This window comes from Geotrypetes seraphini, chromosome 14 (genome assembly GCF_902459505.1).
Source record: "Geotrypetes seraphini chromosome 14, aGeoSer1.1, whole genome shotgun sequence".
Taxonomy (NCBI): Eukaryota; Metazoa; Chordata; class Amphibia; order Gymnophiona; family Dermophiidae; genus Geotrypetes; species Geotrypetes seraphini.
Window position 1 is genome coordinate 70,487,678 of NC_047097.1, and position 18,483 is coordinate 70,506,160.

General features: G+C 43.4%; 1 protein-coding gene across 1 annotated transcript in view; it reads right to left on the minus strand.

Annotated features, from left to right (window-relative positions):
- Positions 1-279: 279 nt before the first annotated feature.
- The window catches only part of FAM169B (family with sequence similarity 169 member B), a 132,229-nt gene continuing 114,025 nt past the window's right edge, over positions 280-18,483 (minus strand). The window contains exon 10 of the transcript XR_004537005.1: positions 280-1,951. The gene's annotated coding sequence lies outside the window, so the exon portion shown is untranslated. The remainder of the gene's footprint in view (positions 1,952-18,483) is intronic.

Genomic DNA, 18,483 nt, shown 5'->3' on the forward strand with positions numbered 1-18,483 from the left:
GTAGTCAGGGAGGAAAAAGGAGAAACAGCAAGCAATGGATTCCCCCATGACTTTTTTTAATAATAGACTATGGACTTTTCCTCCAGGAATTTGTCCAAACCTTTCTTAAAACCAGCTATGCTATCTGCTCTTACCACAACCTCTGGCAACGCGTTCTAGAGCTTAATTATTCTGAGTGAAAAAAAAATTTCCTCCTATTGGTTTTAAAAGCATTTCTCTGTAACTTCGAGTGTCCCCTAGGCTTTGTAATTTTTGACGGAGTGAAAAATCGATCCACTTGTACCTGTTCTAGTCCACTCAAGATTTTGTAGACTTTGATCATATCTCCCCTCAGCCGTCTCTTTTCCAAGCTGAAGAGCCCTAACCGTGGGCTCTTCTCCCATGTTGCCCACATCAGTGTCGGCTCCCCTTTGACGTCACTTCCTAGGTGTGGAATCTCGGAAGTGACATCAGAGAGAGTGCCAAAAAGGTACAGGGGAAGGCAAGGGGCAGCTATTGACCTACTGCTAAATTTCCGTGGCAGTGGGTACATCAGATTGAAATATTCCACAGGAAAAAAATGATATCCTTCTGCTAATTAAATCAAACTATAATATGGGCAAACTTTTTTTCTGGAGTTTCAGCTTTCATAACCTAATCAAGTATTATGCTGGGTGAAACATCTCTATTAAGCCTCTCATTGCTCAACTGCACCTAGAAAACCAGGAAGATAATTGAGGCTGCATAATTGATGTGAACAGCGACAGAATATGGAAAAGGTTTCCATTAGCCAGGTCACATCATTAGCATACATTGCATTCAACAAGATTGCTCTTTTCACCTCCATTTATTAATGGGTTTATCCGGTATCAGCAGCCAAGCCAAATACATCATTGCTCAGCTCCATCTGCAAGATGGTTCAGGCTTTGGTTTTTTTTTTTAAATCTCAGAAAGGAAAGACTTCCAAGGGCAGCAAGACTGCTTCACAGCCTGAACCCCCCTCCCCCACCCCAACTACTGGAGTGGTGCAGAGAAGTCAAGAATTCCAAAAAGCCTGTCGATTGCAGCAGAAACCCAGGCAAAGGAGAGCATGCACGATGGGCAAAGGAAAATAATAAAAAGGATCTAGATTCTAGCTTGCCTTTACCCTGCTTGGAAGCCCTGCAGGTTGTGTAGCTCAGTTCCTCAGAATGCACGATGATGCCATCAGAAGGGTGGGTGACCCGACTGCCTGTTAGCTGCATAAAACCTCCAAGGAAAGAGGAGGCTCCGAATTGCCATCTGTACTTATTACTCAATTACAGCTGGATAAACTGAGGAGCAGAAACATCATAATTCACTGAAGGTCATCCATGGAGTCAGCATTACAAGAGAGGTGCAGAGGAGAAATGGGTATCATATCATAAATTGCAAGCCGCACATGTCCCAAATTATGCATCCAGCTAGCATCTGATTTAGAGCTTGTATTGAAAGCGTGTTTGTTTGGATGAGGGCATTAGGGGAGGGGAGGTCTGTTATTGAGAAAACCTCGGGGGAAGCCACTGCTTGCCCTGGATTGGTCAGATATGAAGAGGGGGACAAGTTACAATCAATGTAACAAGAGTGAAAAGATGCATGTATTGAAAAGAAAAAATCACTCTATGGACCTGTTCAACGAGTAAAGTTGATGATATAACTCAGTTCACAAAAACTTGCTCAGAATCAAGGAGGGGAAAACTGGGGCAAGCCCCAGAAAAACCACCTCACAGCCCAATCATCGCATGGAGAGTAAACAGAAACGTTATATCATTCCATATATGCTTTTTGTGTTATGAAAAAATGTTAACGTTCAACACTATGTTAACTAGGTTTTTTAGTCAAAGAACTGAGCAAACTTAACTTGCAGCTTGCGGGTTCCGACGTGCACGTTTCGATCCTGCCTCAGGGAACCACAGGAATAGATGAAAAAACTCATGCGATAGGTACAGAGATTCTGAAAAAACAAAATTAAATCAATGCTTTATTCAAAAATAAGTTAAAAAAATTTAGCACATAAAAATTGAAGCAATTTAAACTTAGCTTTCGGCTAAACAGAAAAAGGACTCACCAGAACGGACTGTTGTCTCACATATAGAAGCGCAAGTAGCGCGGTTTAGCTGTTTTGAGAGGTAACCAGAGTGGAAAGACCGCCATGATTTTAAAGGGCTCTGAAGGACGTGATCACGCGCGAAAACACGTGATGACATCATAGCACATACGGAAAAACAAAGGTGCCAAAAAACTGAAGAGACACTGTCAATCGAAATATACTGAAGAAATGAAAAAATGAAACAGATGTGAATTGCATCAAAAAATTGATAACATAAATCCTAAATTACGGAAAACATGCTGAATTACAGAAAAGCGCGCCACTCGATCTCACTGTTAAGACCTAGTGGGTGCAAGGTGTTTAATTTGAAAATCCAATACTGCTCCCTCACATGTAATTTGGCTTTTAGATTGCCACCACGAGGTAGCACAGGGACTTCCAAGATAGAAAATTTCATTGAAGTAAGGAGATGGTTTTCAGTCACCCAATGTTGGGTGAGGGGAGCTTCCATTACTCGAGTGGAAATCCTGCTGAGGTGTTCTCCAATACGCACTTTAATACTTCTGATGGTGTGTCCCACGTATAATTTATCGCAGGGGCATTGGATGACATACACAACTCCACTGGTAGAGCAGTTAGTAGAAGGTATATTGGTATGTTTATGCATCCACGAGGGTAAATTGATGCTAGTAAGAGGCACACTGTACGGGCAAACTTTACAGGATAAGCAAGGGGAATGACAGCTCCCAGGTGAACTCAATGCAGGACCTTCTGATAAAAATTGGGACCTTGTCAGATGGACCTCAGGTCTGACCCAGTGGAGGCATTGCTTATATTCTTGCCCTGGATCGGTAGCAAGGAATGTTGCTACTCTTTGGGGTTCCGGAATCTTTGAGATTCTGCCTGGAATCTTGATACTCTTGGAAGTTCTAGACTCTTTTGTTATTCTTTGGGATTCTGGAATGTTGCTACTCTTTGGGGTTCCGGAATCTTGCTATTCTTTGAGATTCTGCCTGGAATCTAGAGACTCTTTGGGGTTCTAGAATCTTTTGTTACTCTTTGGGATTCTGGAATGTTGCTACTCTTTGGGGTTCTGGAATCTTGCTATTCTTTGAGATTCTGCCTGGAATCTAGAGACTCTTTGGGGTTCTAGAATCTTTTGTTACTCTTTGGGGTTCTGGAATGTTGCTACTCTTTGGGGTTCCGGAATCTTGCTATTCTTTGAGATTCTGCCTGGAATCTTGAGACTCTTTGGGGTTCTAGAATCTTTTGTTATTCTTTGGGATTCTGGAATGTTGCTACTCTTTGGGTACTAGTGACCTGGATTGGCCACCGTGAGAACAGCCTACTGGGCTTGATAGACCATTGGTCTGACCCAGTACAGTGAGGCTATTCTTATGTTCTTAAGTACCAACGAGACAAAACCATTAGGAAAATAACGGCGACTTTACTACCCTTTTTTCAAAAGCGGTTCTTGGCTTCTGCTGCTCCTCATAAGACCAAGAGCCTCATTAAGATGCACCTAGTGTCTCATAATTAGTTGCCAGAGGTAAGCTCTGTCTGACAGTGTGAGCAGAACTAACATGCAAATGCTGAAAATAAAGCACATTAAGCTCAAGCCCCTGCTTCGCGAGAGGAGACATTTCAATAATATGCAAATGAGCGGGATGTTATTAACAGGATGTCAACATTTGACAGGCCATGTTATTGTGGAAATAAATGAGTTTTGACACAAATAATTTAGGTGTGCATTGAGTTTTAAGCAAATGTTGTAATGAGATGTTATAAGCTCCAGACTCCTAAAGCATCCGATGACTATTACGAGAAAACACAACGGTATCAATTATTAATTTATTCATTAGTCTGCTCCAAGGTGTAAAAATCTTTTTTTTTTTTTTTAAAATGCATAATGCTGCTGTTACATATTTAATCTCAGATGGCAATTTATTTTAAGAAGATATGGGGAATAGCGTGCCCACCAAATGTACGTAGAAGCAGATAGAGTGAGCAGAGTCATAGTATGGGCAAAATAATCCAATCAAAAACCACAACTGGCAAATCGTTTTGATTCTATCCGGTGCTCAAAAAAAACATTTGAAATGTGTTACTCCAAGTGCTGAGATTTTTGGCGAATTTATGCTAGCATGTGACAACTGTTGGTCCATAAAAGCTTTCCTTCTAAGAGGTCAAGGACGAAGTTAGGCTAGAGCCCCCAAGGAAAATCCACTGTTGCTCCGAGTTATTCGTCAAGTTCTCCAAAGGGCAACAAGCAACCAGTTCCAACTCTTTTAGGTGCCAGCTGGGTCTGACCAGTCCTGATGAGGTTTTGAATGGATCACCCTATCGCCCAATAAGGAGTTCTAAAGTCATGTCTACCACTGTTCATCTTAATTATCCAGAGCACACGTCACCTCAAAAATATTTCTGTACAATAATCCCTAAATATGGTGACCAAATCTGTGTGTGCTTCTCAGAAGCATATGTAACTTATTTATTTGTTTAAAAATGTATATACTGTATATTAACTATAGGTTTACAAAGATTACAATCATAACACCACATACAAGCACACCTTAATTGGCTAGTGAGCGTTAATCATCAGTAATTCGGTTTAAAAGAGGTTGGATAAGTTCCTGGAGGGAAAGTCCATAGTCTGTTATTGAGACAGACATGGGGGAAGCTACTGCTTGCCATGGGATTGGTAGCATGCGATCTTGCCGTTCACAGGGGAAAAGAATTGAATATCCATCTGCATAAATCTAAAAATCTGCCCACAATTTTGCGAACACCCGCCCTAAATCTGCCAAGTATACATTAAACAGGAGGGCAGACCCTGTAGAACAGGGGTGTCAAAGTCCCTCCTCGAGGGCCGCAATTCAGTCGGGTTTTCAGGATTTCCCTAATGAATATGCATGAGATCTATGTGCATGCACTGCTTTCATTGTATGCTAACAGATCTCATGCATATTCATTGGGGAAAACCCGACTGGATTGCGGCCCTCGAGGAGGGACTTTGACACCCCTACTACATCTTTTAAGACTCAGATCCTAAATCCCAAAGTACACAACCCAAAAAGTGGGGTGGGTAGGGTTACCCGGAGATGTCCTCATTTTAAAGGGCTGTCCCAGTGCCCGGATGGACTTTCCAAAACCCAGCAGTTTGTTCGGGTTTTGGAAAGCTTTGGTCACATCTGGAGGGCCTTTGAGCATGCACAGATGATGTCACATGCATCCGTGCATGCTCGAGGCCCTCGAACGTGGCCCGGAGGTCAGATTATATAGTGCCTCAGGACGAGACCTTATAATCATAAGATTTCTCTTGGTGACATCACTATGGAAATATTTCTATCCCACTAATTTTCACTTTGATGAGAGGGCTGACAAATCCCAATGCTGTTATGTCCATTTTTCTTTTGGATTTGTTAATAAGGGGGAAGAGAGACTTATCGCCAACACCCTGCCCAAATGGATCCTAGAGACACCAAGAGATAAAGTGAGTCATCCAAGCTCGAATGAAAGGCAGTGATGGAGAAGATCCTGGGCCTTGCCAAAACGGTGAAAAGAACTCCAGTAAAACAGGCGCTTTCCACCCCTGCCCCCACTTCCAAAGCGGCAGCTTTTGCCATCTTCTGCCCTTCAAGTGGGGCGTCCCCCCTTAAAAGTCTTGGACGCATGATTTGATGAAGCTAGGGATGGCGCAGAACTTTTGCAAAGCTGCTCGTGGAATGACAGTTTTCCATGCAGTACAACCTGGGCTGGGCCAGGTCTGCTAGGAAATCTTAATATCCAGAGCTTCTCGCAGATGGCATCACTTCAGCAAAGATTAAATAGTTTCTACTATGGGAAGCATTAGCTGACATTAGCAGTGCATTAGCTCATTCGGTGCATCTTTTCAGCTAGTAAGCAGCAGCTATGCTCTTTTGCACTGGAAATTCACTCTTGTGCAGCAAGAGCTTATTACCTACCATTAAAGCTTAGCTCCTGCCATCCTCCCTTTGCTACCCAGCTCCTGCAAATGATTATTTCACTTGCCAGCGCTACAGAGTGTGTTAAAGATAACCCAAGTTGCTCAGAGAGGGAACACATTTCAGCAGCCTTAAGTCATTTGCGGCCTCCCGTTTTAAAGAACAGCTTCTGATTTTCCAGGGCAGATAAGGAGTGTGAACATCTGATGATTCCCCCCCCCCCCCCCCTTCGTTGCAGATAATAATCCTCCGATGGGTTCTGCTCAGAGACCGTCAGCAGTTCTGGATAAGAAAATCTGAAAGAAGGATGAGCGTACAATTGACCACACAGTGGGGAATCTACAGCTCACAAAAAGCAGCCCAGCCAGAGCAGCAGACTTTAAAATACACAGCAAAAGGAGGAATTTATTCCGCTATTTTTCTCCAGCTTTTGCTAACCGCTAATGTTCAATTGTTAATATGCTTCCCCTCCCCCCTCCCTCCCTCCAGCTAAAAAACTCTTTAGAAAAATTCAAGTCCAAACTTAAGACGTTTCTTTTAAAGACGGCTACAATCTCTGAACTCATTCCTTTCAAATAAAGGGGGTCATTTACGAAGGCACATTAGTCGATCTAGCGCGTGCCAAATGCTAACACGTCCATAGAATATAATGGGCACGCTAAATGGGCTAGAGCGCCTTCGTAAAAGACCCCCCAAACTTCATGTAGTTCTTTGATGGACTTTGGGGGAGGGGGGAACGCTTCTTTGGGGGAGGGGGGAAGCCCTACCATAATGTACCGTCCCCCTCCCTCGACCCTCCACCCTTTGATTTTCTATCTCGATGTATTAATGAACTTACCTAATTACTCCTCCTGTCTCGTTTCCGGTACGTCAGTCTGTCGATGTCCCCTTTATTATTATTTTCTTCCTTTTATTTCTAATTTTAGATACGTTTTTTAAAATTTTTTGTAACTAATTCCATTGTAAACCGTTTACGCACCTCAATGGACTCAATAATATTTAAATGAGCACTCCAGGTGATTCTCTATCATCGCCAGGTTATTCTCAAAGCGAAACACTGGCTTTGTAATGACCAGACATTAAGGGCTGCTCCAGGGGCGCCAGTACTGTGAAAAGCACATCTCAGACCCACGTTTCTGGCTGTGGCTCATGATAAAAAAAATTTTAAACCACATTATTCACATAAATTATGGTAATCTAGTGAAGGGGAAAAAATGCCAAAAGCACAAGAGGCATGTATTAAACGTGTTGAAGCCGACGATTGCACCTTCTCTTCCATCCAAAAGCGCTAGTAGTTTACCGCCCCTCCTCTTTCCATGGACTGTTCTGCGCATGGGCCAATCGCTGTCATCTCATGTATATCTGGTGACCTTCTTGGAGAATGACTTTTTCGTTTGAATCATTGCATTTATGGCCGCTACAATGACATTAGAGAATCCAGGTCTTACTCTCGTCAACCATCTTCTCCCACAGCTTTAGGGTCTTCTCCTAAATCAGCACCCGTCTGCCAACTCCGCCCCCAGCACCAGCATCTGCCATCATCAGTCTCCTTCTCCTATTCCCAGCCCTACCCCCTAGAAACATATTACTCTTTTTTTAGCACATGGGTAGTTTTTTTCATAAGCTATTTTTCCTGTGATACGAAAAAACTGGAAACTCGCTGGACTAAATGTGGCCCTCGATGGAGACTGGCCCTCGATGCAGACTATCCCCCTCTTCTACTAAACCACACTAGCGGTTGTAGCGCGGGGAGCCACGCTGAATGGCCCGAGTTGCTACTGACGCTCATACAGTTCTTATGAGCGTCGGGAGCTGCGCAGGTCATTCAGCGCAGCTCCCAATGCTAAAACCACTAGCGCGGTTTAGTAGAAGATCCCCTAAGTTGTTTAACTCTCTTTTTTACCAAACTTTTCAAACTACCTTCGTATTAAATTTAAAAAATTCTTCCCTCATCTTTTATCGATCAGGCTGCAAAGGCTTGGAATTTATTACCCATTAAAGCAGGGGTGTCAAACTCAGTCACATTAAGGGGCCGAAATCCAAAACATAGGCTAAGTCGCGGGCCAGACCCCACCCCCATAATAGTATGAATTGTAACACCATTTTTTCCGTTCATTTTTCATATATATACACCCAATATAATCTTATTAACAACACATATTGGTTAACCACAAAATTAAACTACACAAAGTTTCAAGTTTCAAGTTTAATACAGATTTGATTAATCGCTTCATCTAAATTCGAAGCGATGTACATAATGATAAAAATTACAATATAAAAATAAAATCATAGTAGATAATACTAACAGGGTTAATGACAAATATGACAAAACTGGAAACAAAAGGAAAATATAGGTTAGAAGTTACAATTTAAATAAAGGTTAAATAAACATATAGGGGAGGCACATAAGGAGAGGGTAATGATAATAATTTTAATAAGATAAAATTTGAAAGGAAGATAAAAATTGAAAGTGAGACTTGAAAGAATAACTATTAAGAGATTCTCATGATTATTAAAAGGTCAATTAAAAGCTAGTTAGATTATGAAGGCGTCATTAAAAAGGAAAGTTTTTAGTTTACTTTTAAATTTATCTAAATTAATTTCTTCCCTTAGATGGCTCGGTAGAGAATTCCAAGTCTGGGGTGCAGTGACTGAAAAAATAAATTGTCGACGCGTGTTTATTATTTTTAGCGATGGAATCGTTAATAGATGCTGTTCGGAAGATCTTAAAGTTCTATTAGCTGTGTAGGGGATTAGCAATTTGTAAATGAAAAAGCACACTCGATATTCATTCCTACCAGAACACAGATAACCCCAAGCAAATACGGGACCAAAAACTAAAAGTACTAATATATACAAACGAAACCCTAAGATTCAAGACTCTGCATGCATTTCTTCCTGAACAATGCAAAATACAGATCAAAATTCTCAAAATTGATGCAATTCTGTCACTAAATTACTATTACTAAACCACCTTTGTCATTTCCCTCCCTCCTTGCTGTGCCTCAACTGGGTGCCTCCCTCCAGCGGGTGCCTTACCTTCTGGCCTGCTCCAGCCCGGCGTTTTCATTGCCGCCCCCGGTGTTATCTTCTGGCTGGCTTCCTCTTCCTCATTGTCGCAGTGTGCACAACACCGCGGACGGCGGCTCCTCATGCATCCCACGCCTCATCTGGAAGCATTCCCTCTGACATTGTGACGTCAGACATATGGTCTCTGGTTCAGGCGCAGGACGCGTAGGTGACACAGCCTCCGCCTGTGGCTTTGTGCACACTGCAGCAGTGAGGAGGAGGGAGCCGGCCAGAAGATAACATCGGGGGCGGTAATGAAAATGCCGCATCGCACCGCGGGCCACATAAAACGGCCAGGCAGGCTGGATTCGGCCCGCGGGCCATGAGTTTGACACCTGTGCACCAAAGTAATATCTCTGACTCGTTATAGAGTTTATAAAGTAGCCATAAAAACTTTTTGTTTTGTATATATGTATTACTTATGAGTATGGGCTAAAACAGAAGAAGAGGAAATAAGTAAAGAGGTAGGACCTGTGTTCCACAGACGAAGTCGAGATACAAAAGCACACAGTGGAACACAAGTCTCTGGATGGCCAGGAAAAATATGCAGTTACTATCAAGAAGACATGGGTAAACACTTTCCACAGCAGCTCAGGTCCTCCAGCCTATAGGGGTGCTGTGAAAGGACCTTCCCAGTGGTTGAGTGCCACAATGTGGAGGACCTGGGTTCCATCTTCCACTTCCTGGGCTAAGCAGGGTTGGAGATGATGTGCGGGCAGTGTTCACAGTCTCAAAAGAGAGGAAGCTCTAGTTATCATGCAATACTAACACATGATGACCGGGCTTAGATAAGCTGAGAAATATAAGACAGGATGACAACCCAAAGTATGTACAAATGAAGATTTATAGTGGGTCTTGGACCTGATATTCTACTTTTCTGTGCTATAAGCAAAGCAGTTTACATTTATTATATGCAAGTACCTGCTCTGTCCCTAGTGGGCTCGCAATCTAAGTTTTGAATTTGGGGGTAATGGAGGGTTAAGTGACTTGTCAGATCCCTGCTCTGATTCCGACTTGATTGGAAACCACCAAGGTGGCATCACTGATGGGCCCTAAATCAAATATTTATTGAACTTGAAGGTTGAAGAAAGAATGTCATCTGTTTGCGAGAGCTTTTTATTTGGTTGGATTCCGATAGTCCAGTGTACTGAAGTTTTACTAAGTTAGATAACTGCGATGAGTCGATGTGTTATGATGATCAAATCGCATTGGCTGCCCATTAACCACCGGATCACTTTTAAAATAGCATTACTAATCTTTAAGACCATGGCATCTAATGAACCACAATTCATATCCAGAATGATTATCCCTTATCATTCTCTTCGATCTCTTCGGTCCTCATCTCAAGACCTACTATCAGTCCCTTCTTTAAAAATAGTGGGCACAAGAAGAAACGAAATGTTTTCCGTTTTAGCACCTCAAACTTGGAACGCCCTGCCCCTCTATATAAGAAAAGAAAGAGACCTCAGCTCCTTTAAAAAAGTTTTAAAATCCTTTTTATTTAAAGATGCTTTTACTACTTAATGATTTAACATTTTATCTAAAATTTTTCATGTTCAAACTTTTAACCTTCTAAATATATCCCTTGCCCCCTCCTATGTGTTTTTACCCTTTATGTTTCTTCTATCTTAGACTGAGAATACTGTAACTGTGCCCCTCTTTCCTACTGTATCTAGTTAGTCATGTTACCCCTTAAGTTCTAACATTGTATGTTATAAATTATTGTTTTTTTAAAAACTTGTTAAAAATTTTGTTGTTAATAGAGTCTGTTATCTCATATGATGTTTTAAATTGTACATCGCTTAGAAATTGTTACAGGCGATTCATCAAATAAAATTGAACTTGAACTTGAACTTGATGTTTGGATTATGTGTGTTTTCTTTGTAAACCGCTTAGGTCTACGGCGGTGTAGAAAATGTTTAAAATAAAATAGAAATAATAATTGCATGACTTAATGTATGACTTGCAGCTGCCACTGTATGAGTTAAAATCATGCTGGTAACAGTTACTGCATGCAGAAGATGGAAGAGGAAGCCCAGGATGTAGTTTCAAAATATAGAATAGTCATTGTGCCGTGATGTCGGCTGACTGATACAATCTTCAGCTTTCTTTCCCATTATCTAATTTTAGAAGAGGTTTTTTTGTGCAAAAAATGAACAGAACTGGGAGTAACAGGGCAGCCCCGTAAGACCCTTTAGTTAAACTGATGCTAGTTTTTGACAAGACCAAACAACGAGATTTGCTTTATTGAAATTATAACGAGGGCCAGTGGTGCATCAAGCAAAGAGTTACGGTCCAGGGATGAAGAAAAGACTGAGCGGGAACAGGGGCATAGCAAGGGCGAGAGGTGCCCCTCCCCCACCCTCATCTTCGCTCATCCCCCCCACCCCCGCCATGCCTCTTCCTACTCTTCCCCCCTTCCTTTCCCAGATCTGTAGTTGTTTACCACTGCAAGTAGCAACTTCAACGTGCTGCTCGCGACCCCGGCGGCTCTCTCTCTCTCTGATGTCACTTGCTATGCACAGCACCCGGAAGTGATGTCAGCAGGAGATCTGGTGCGGTCGCAAGGAACACACTGAGGTATAGGGGAAGAGAAGGGGGCATGTGGGTGGTGAGGGGAGGAGTGGGAAGAGACGGAGGGTGCCAGCACCCCCAACAACATGGTACCTGGGATGGACTGCCCCCCCCCCCCATGCCACTGAGCAGGAAGTTATCTGGGGCAGCTGATATTTGGCGTGATACCAAACTGGCTCTGAATATTGGCATTACCCAGAAATTCTATAAATACAATACTCCCCCCCCCCCCCCCGAAATTCATGGGGGTTCCGTTCCAGAAACCAGCGCGAATTTCAAAAAAACGTGCAAGTAGTTTTTCGCCTGTCAAAAGGTAGGGAAAGGAGGAGAGGGCAGCTGGAGCGCCGGCAGGTGACGAAAATCACTTGTGGTCTGCTCCAACCGCCTCTTCCTGGAGAAAAGTTGGGCTACACCAATCAGGAGCAGCTTTGACACGCAGCTCTTGACTGGTGTAGCCCGACTTTACTACAGGAAAAGGCGGCCGGAGAAGACCGCGAATGAGCGAGTCCGCGATTCACAAACCGCGAATGAGCGAGTCTGCGATTCATGAACCGCGAATGAGCGAGTCTGATTCACGAACCACGAATGAGCGAGTCTGTGATTTGTGACCCGCAAATTTGCGGGGGAACACTGTAGTGCTGAAACTTGGACACTGCAAAAAATATGGCGCTAAGCACTGTTCGATACAGAGCACCTGCCTTTGGTACGAGAGCGTTTAGGTACAGATCCTGCACCTGACATTTGGGCATCAGACTCACCCGCTGAGACCAGAATCAGGTGTAAATGCTGGTTATTTGCCCCACCCCTCACCACCAACCCCCCTTTTATGAAGCCACGTTAGGCTTTTTTATCGCTGGCCACAGCGGTATTAGCTCTGATATACTCATAGGAATTCTATGACCATCGGACCTAATACCACCGCGGCTGGTGATCATAAAGCCTCATGCGGCTTCATAGAAGGGTTGGGGGGGAGGGTTAATGATTTTAACAGCCAACGTTCTAAGTGTAAATGGCCTGGATTAAAACAAAACAAAACAACACTCATGCAGTTGATGCCAAGAATTCAAGTTTATTTTAAAATTTGATTAAAATGCTTATAAAAAAATTTTTCTAAGCGAAGTACATAAAAATGGAGAATATCAAACAATTAAGAATGATCCCATAACTGCTTTTGACCCCCCTCCGGGGACATCACAGCTCACAGTGTAGAGCTTGGAGAAGACTGCGAGATCAGAAACACACTGCAACAGGTGGGGAGGTTTTTGGCCACCACTTTGGATCGAATCCGACGGAGGAGGACCACGCATGACAGCCAGGAATGGGATGTTCACGGCTGGCTGTTTTCATTCGCTCTGATGGATTGTGGGTCTCAAAATGACCTTGGCGTTGAAAAAAAAAAAAAACCTGCTTGCAAGTCGGTACAAATGCAGGCACCCTGGTCTTCCCTGAACTCCAGTGACAGCCTCGTTTAGAAACAAATTAAGGGTTAACGAAGAGGTGCGCCACAGAGGCAAAACTGTGCTCCCCCTTTCCCCTCCCTGTCTGTTAGAATTGGAAAGCAACTGAGAGCCACAGTGTGTCATGAAAACGAACGCCAGTCTTCACGTCAGTTGCCTCTAATTGAAGCCCAGATAAATGAAGTGGAAAAGCAGAGTCTAATCCAATCAAAACATGAAAAAGGTATTTTGACGTGTAAATTACAAACTTTCTGTGTATTTTGTCTTCCCAATTACACCCTCCCCTGTCATGTTTTTTGAAATTATATCTTAATCTCCTGGGTCTCCCAATAATTATGCCATCATTCTCGGGCCCTGCGCATTGCAGAAAGGTATTTTGTACAAGCTGTCACTCACTATTAGCTCAACTCATTCTCAGCTCTGTTCTGCTGATGCTGCCTCTCAACCTGCTCCAATGTGTACAGTGTCAAGTCTCTCTTTGCGAATGTTCCACCCTTTCCGCTTTCTGCTCCGTGATTAAATGATACAGAGTTTGTGGAGCTTTCAAAAGGCAGTCTATTCTGCGTACTGTTCTTTTGCAGAGGTGATGCATGTCCTAAAGGTTTTTATCTATTGTTTTGCTGGCACAAGTGAAGTTTCAAGTTTATTTAAAATTTCTTATACCGCCTAATCAAACCTTCTAGGCAGTGTACAAAAATATTAAAACCATCTATTAACTAAAATACAGTTTAAAAACACACAACACTAGGGCAAATACTAACTTTGAAAGACTAATAAACTAAAAAAATTTACAACAGAGACAAGAGGGAAAGAAGGACTGGAACTACAATTTGTAAAGAAAAGAAAACATGTAAGGGAAAAAACAATAGGGAGGGGAGCAGGTAACATTTTTAGATGGGACTTCTCAGTCTATCTGCTTTGATAACCAGAAAGAGTAGGCTGGTATGTTTCAGGATCGCTCTGGTGCACATCTCTGTAGCAGTGGTTCCCAATCGAGGGGTTTCCAAGACCATAACAGGGTGTCTGACATAAGAGAACCAGTCAACCTTCAGCTGCTTAGAAAACAAGCGGGCTGACCTCATTTCTGAGGTTACTTACTAGGGGACATTCGATGAAGTTACAATAGGAGGAAATATCTTTTCACTCAGAGAATAGTTAAGCATTGCCAGAGGTTGTGGTAAGAGCGGATAGCGTAGCTGGTTTTAAGAAGGGTTTGGACAATTTCCTGGAGGAAAAGTCCATAGTCTGTTATTGAGAAAGACAGGGGGGAAGCTATTGCTTGCCTTGGATCAGTAGCACGGAATGTTGCTACTCTTTGGGGTTCTGGAATCTTTGAGATTCTGCATGGAATCTTGATGCTCTTTAGGGTTCCAGAATCTTGCTATTCTTTGAGATTCTGCCTGGAGTCTTGAGACTCTTTGGGGTTCTAGAATCTTTTGTTACTCTTTGGGATTCTGGAATGTTGCTACTCTTTGGGTTTTGGCCAGGCACTAGGGACCTGGATTGGCCACTGTGAGAAGGGGGCTACTGGGCTTGATGGACCATTGGTCTGACCCAGTAAGGCTATTCTGGGGTAATGGGTGGAAGGAGTCTGAGAGGCAGCAGTCTCATGTGATGGCAGAATGGTAATGAAAGAAATGAAGTCTAGTTCCTATCTCAAGATTCTGCTCCCATGTAATTTATCAAGGAATCTTGTGAACTGGTGGCACTTTGGTTTTAAGTTCAGGTATCATGCCGCCATCTTTGAAAAGGGCAGTTGTTAGGCCTGTGCTGAACTGTAGCTCATTGAATATGAGCCATAACCTCCCAAGGAGAGATGCTTCATGAATGTCAATCTGGATTCAGAAACAATCCTGATTTCAAGCTTGGGGTGATAAAACCTTCGTTATTCTCCTAGATGCCACTGTTGTTGCAGTGATTAAAGAAGGTGGAAATATAACAATAGCCTTACTGGGTCAGACCAATGGTCCATCAAGCCCAGTAGCCCGTCTTTACGGTGGCCAATCCAGGTCACTAGTACCTGGCCAAAACTCAAAGAGAAACAAAAGATTCTAGAATCCCAAAGAGTCTCAAGATTCCAGGCAGAATCTCAAAGAATAGCAAGATTCTGGAACCCCAAAGAGTAGCAACATTCCAGAATCCCAAAGAGTAACAAAAGATTCTAGAACCCCAAAGAGTCTCAAGATTCCAGGCAGAATTTCAAAGAATAGTAAGATTCTGGAACCCCAAAGAGTAGCAACATTCCAGAATCCCAAAGAATAACAAAATATTCTAGAACCCCAAAGAGTCTCAAGATTCCAGGCAGAATCTCAAAGAATAGTAAGATTCTGGAACCCCAAAGAGTAGCAACATTCCATGCTACCGATCCAGGACAAGCAGTGGCTTCCCCATGTCTTTCTCAATAACAGACTATGGATTTTTTCTCCACTGCTTTGAAATGTCAAAGTGACAAAAAGGTGGTTTACAAGTTCCCATTCTCTTTCCCTTTTTCAAAGCTGTGATAAAGGTTTCTACCAGAGGCCAGTGAGGTAAATGCTCCAACGCTCATAGCATTTACCTCGCAGGCCTGCAGTAGAAACCTCTATCACAGCTTTGAAAAAGGAGCCCCATATTTGTAAAAGAGGAAACATCTCCCAAGGTATCTTCCATTTTTCTTGCCAAATCCTTCCAATTTTTGAAACCTATTCTGTAGATGGATTTCTAGGCTGTTCATCTACAATGCGTCTGAATCTCAAGGGGGCATGTTGGAGGTACGGTTTGGGTGGGACTAGGTGGGCTTATGATATAGATGTTTCTCTGCAATCAATCATTTTGGAAAACCTTCAGGGCACAGTTTGGATGTTTGGGGCTTGCCCTGTTTTAACAACAAATAAGTGCCACAAGGGTGTCCAAACTGACCATTTGACCACTGGAGGGATGAAGGCTTGACCTCCACACACTCCTCCAGTGGTCAATGACCCCCTTCCACCCTCCAAAGATGTGAAAGAAACAGTACGTTCCAGCTAGTACGTTCAGATGTTATGGCCAGTCCTAGTAGAGCAGCATGAAGGTCTTTGGACAGTGGCATCGTAAGGGGGGGAGAGGCGGTCCGCCCCCGGAGCTCCCTCTGCTCCTTCCCGTATGCCTCTTCCCTTCCCCCGTAGCTCTTTAATGTTTCCTGGTGCGTGCAGCAACCCCAACCTGCTGCTGGCGCCAGCATCGGCTCTTCCTCTGATGTCATTTCCTGGACCCACACCTAGAAAGTGACATCAGAGGATGAGCCAACGCTGGTGCCAGCAGCAGGTTGGGGTTGTCTCTGGAGTAGCCTAGTAGGCAGTGTAGTCAACCATAGGAATGGGGACTCAAGTCCATATCCCACTCTAACCACTACACTTATGGTGGATGATGTGAGCCTTCCCCAAGCCACCCAAATCCTACTGTACCTACATGTAGGTGACACCTGCAGCTATAAAGGCTATTGGGGCAGTATACAGTTGGGTACAGTAGACCTTGAAGGGCTCCCCATACACTATAAGGGAGTTATGGTGAGCTGTGTATCTGGGCCTTGTGATGTGAAGTTCACTGCAGTGCCCCCTCGGGTGCCCCACTGCATTTCAGCAGAGGATGAAGGTGGAGGACACCCCAGACAGTTTAGAAAGCTTTCCATGTAAATCCAGCCGTCTGGTAACCTTACCAGAGTTTCATCCGGTCCATAGCTTAAGCCAGCCTTGCTTTGGACAAATATCAAGATGTCCAACCAAAATATCTATTAACGAAGACCAAATTTTTTAAAAAGCACTTAAGCAAGTATCACCTGATGCTCAACACAGAAGTGTTTTGGAACACTGACCAGACTATTTTGGAATCTGATTAACCTCAAATGTTGCACTAAAAGAAAGGAAAAAAAATGCCTGGCCTCCATTTTCATTTTCTGATTGTGAGTGACCGACAAATTCCGATAAATAATGCCCAAAGACAAAAGCCACACTGGGACAATAATACTTAATCTCAGGCCAATCCCTTAACGGCGAAGAAAGCAGAGTTTGAGCTTAGAACCCTGAGAGCCGCAGTCCACAATGGAGGGATTAGTGAGACAAAGCCAACATCTCCAAAGACAATAAATCATTTGCGCTTTTCATAGCATGACACACACAGATAATTAACAAGCTCCATTTTTTACTTTTCCGTGAACAATGACCTCTCATTTGCGGTCTTATTATTCCTTCTCATCACCAAAAGGAGTGACATAACATAGTAACATAGTAACATAGTAACATAGTAGATGACGGCAGATAAAGACCCGAATGGTCCATCCAGTCTGCCCAACCTGATTAAATTTTTTTTTTTTTTTTTCTTCTTAGCTATTTCTGGGCGAGAATCCAAAGCTTTACCCGGTACTGTGCTTGGGTTCCAACTGCCGAAATCTCTGTTAAGACTTACTCCAGCCCATCTACACCCTCCCAGCCACTGAAGCCCTCCCCTGCCCATCCTCCTCCAAACGGCCATACACAGACACAGACCGTACAAGTCTGCCCAGTAACTGGCCTAGTTCAATCTTTAATATTATTTTCTGATTCTAAATCTTCTGTGTTCATCCCACGCTTCTTTGAACTCAGTCACAGTTTTACTCTCCACCACCTCTCCCGGGAGTGCATCAGATGGCGTCAGTAAGGTAACCTTGTCAGAACAGGCAACGGTGGCTCAGCTCGCTTGAAAGATGCTCCTATACCGCCACCCGCTGGGAAGAGGATGCTACTTCTGCCACAATGCAGGCAATCGGGGGCAGGAAATGAGGATTCAGGCAGTGCTTCTCTGTCCCCTTCTAGACACAGCCTTAGCCAGTCTGAGTTGCAGGATTGGCACAATAAATATGCATGAGATGGATTTGCATGTGTTGGCAACTCAAGGTACTCTTATTCCTCCAGGAGTGGAGGGAAAGTACTGTGTTAACCCTTACTTTCTGGCCCTAATTAAGTGGAGACTTTACGCCAAGCAGTTTCACCTCCAAGCAAGGTGTCTGCAATGAATACATACACTAGTAATCACAACTGCACCACCCACCCCCCTCCCCCAGCCCTTCTTACTGCCTGCTTAATTATGTTATTCGTTTCTTCACAGGAGCCAGCGACGGGCGAAAAGCATTTCTACTACTATTTATCATTTCTATAACGCTGTAAGGCATACGCATCGCTGTACATTTAACATTCAATAGACAGCCCCTGCTCAGAAGAGCTTACAATCTAGTTTGGACAGACAGACAGGACATCTCAGGGTTGGGGAGATTCTGGTCGAAGGAATGATACAATGGGTAAAGGTATCAAAAAAACGACGGTTTGTAGCTTGAATCTGAAGACTGCTAGAGACGCTGCACGACATATTGATTCAGGCAGCC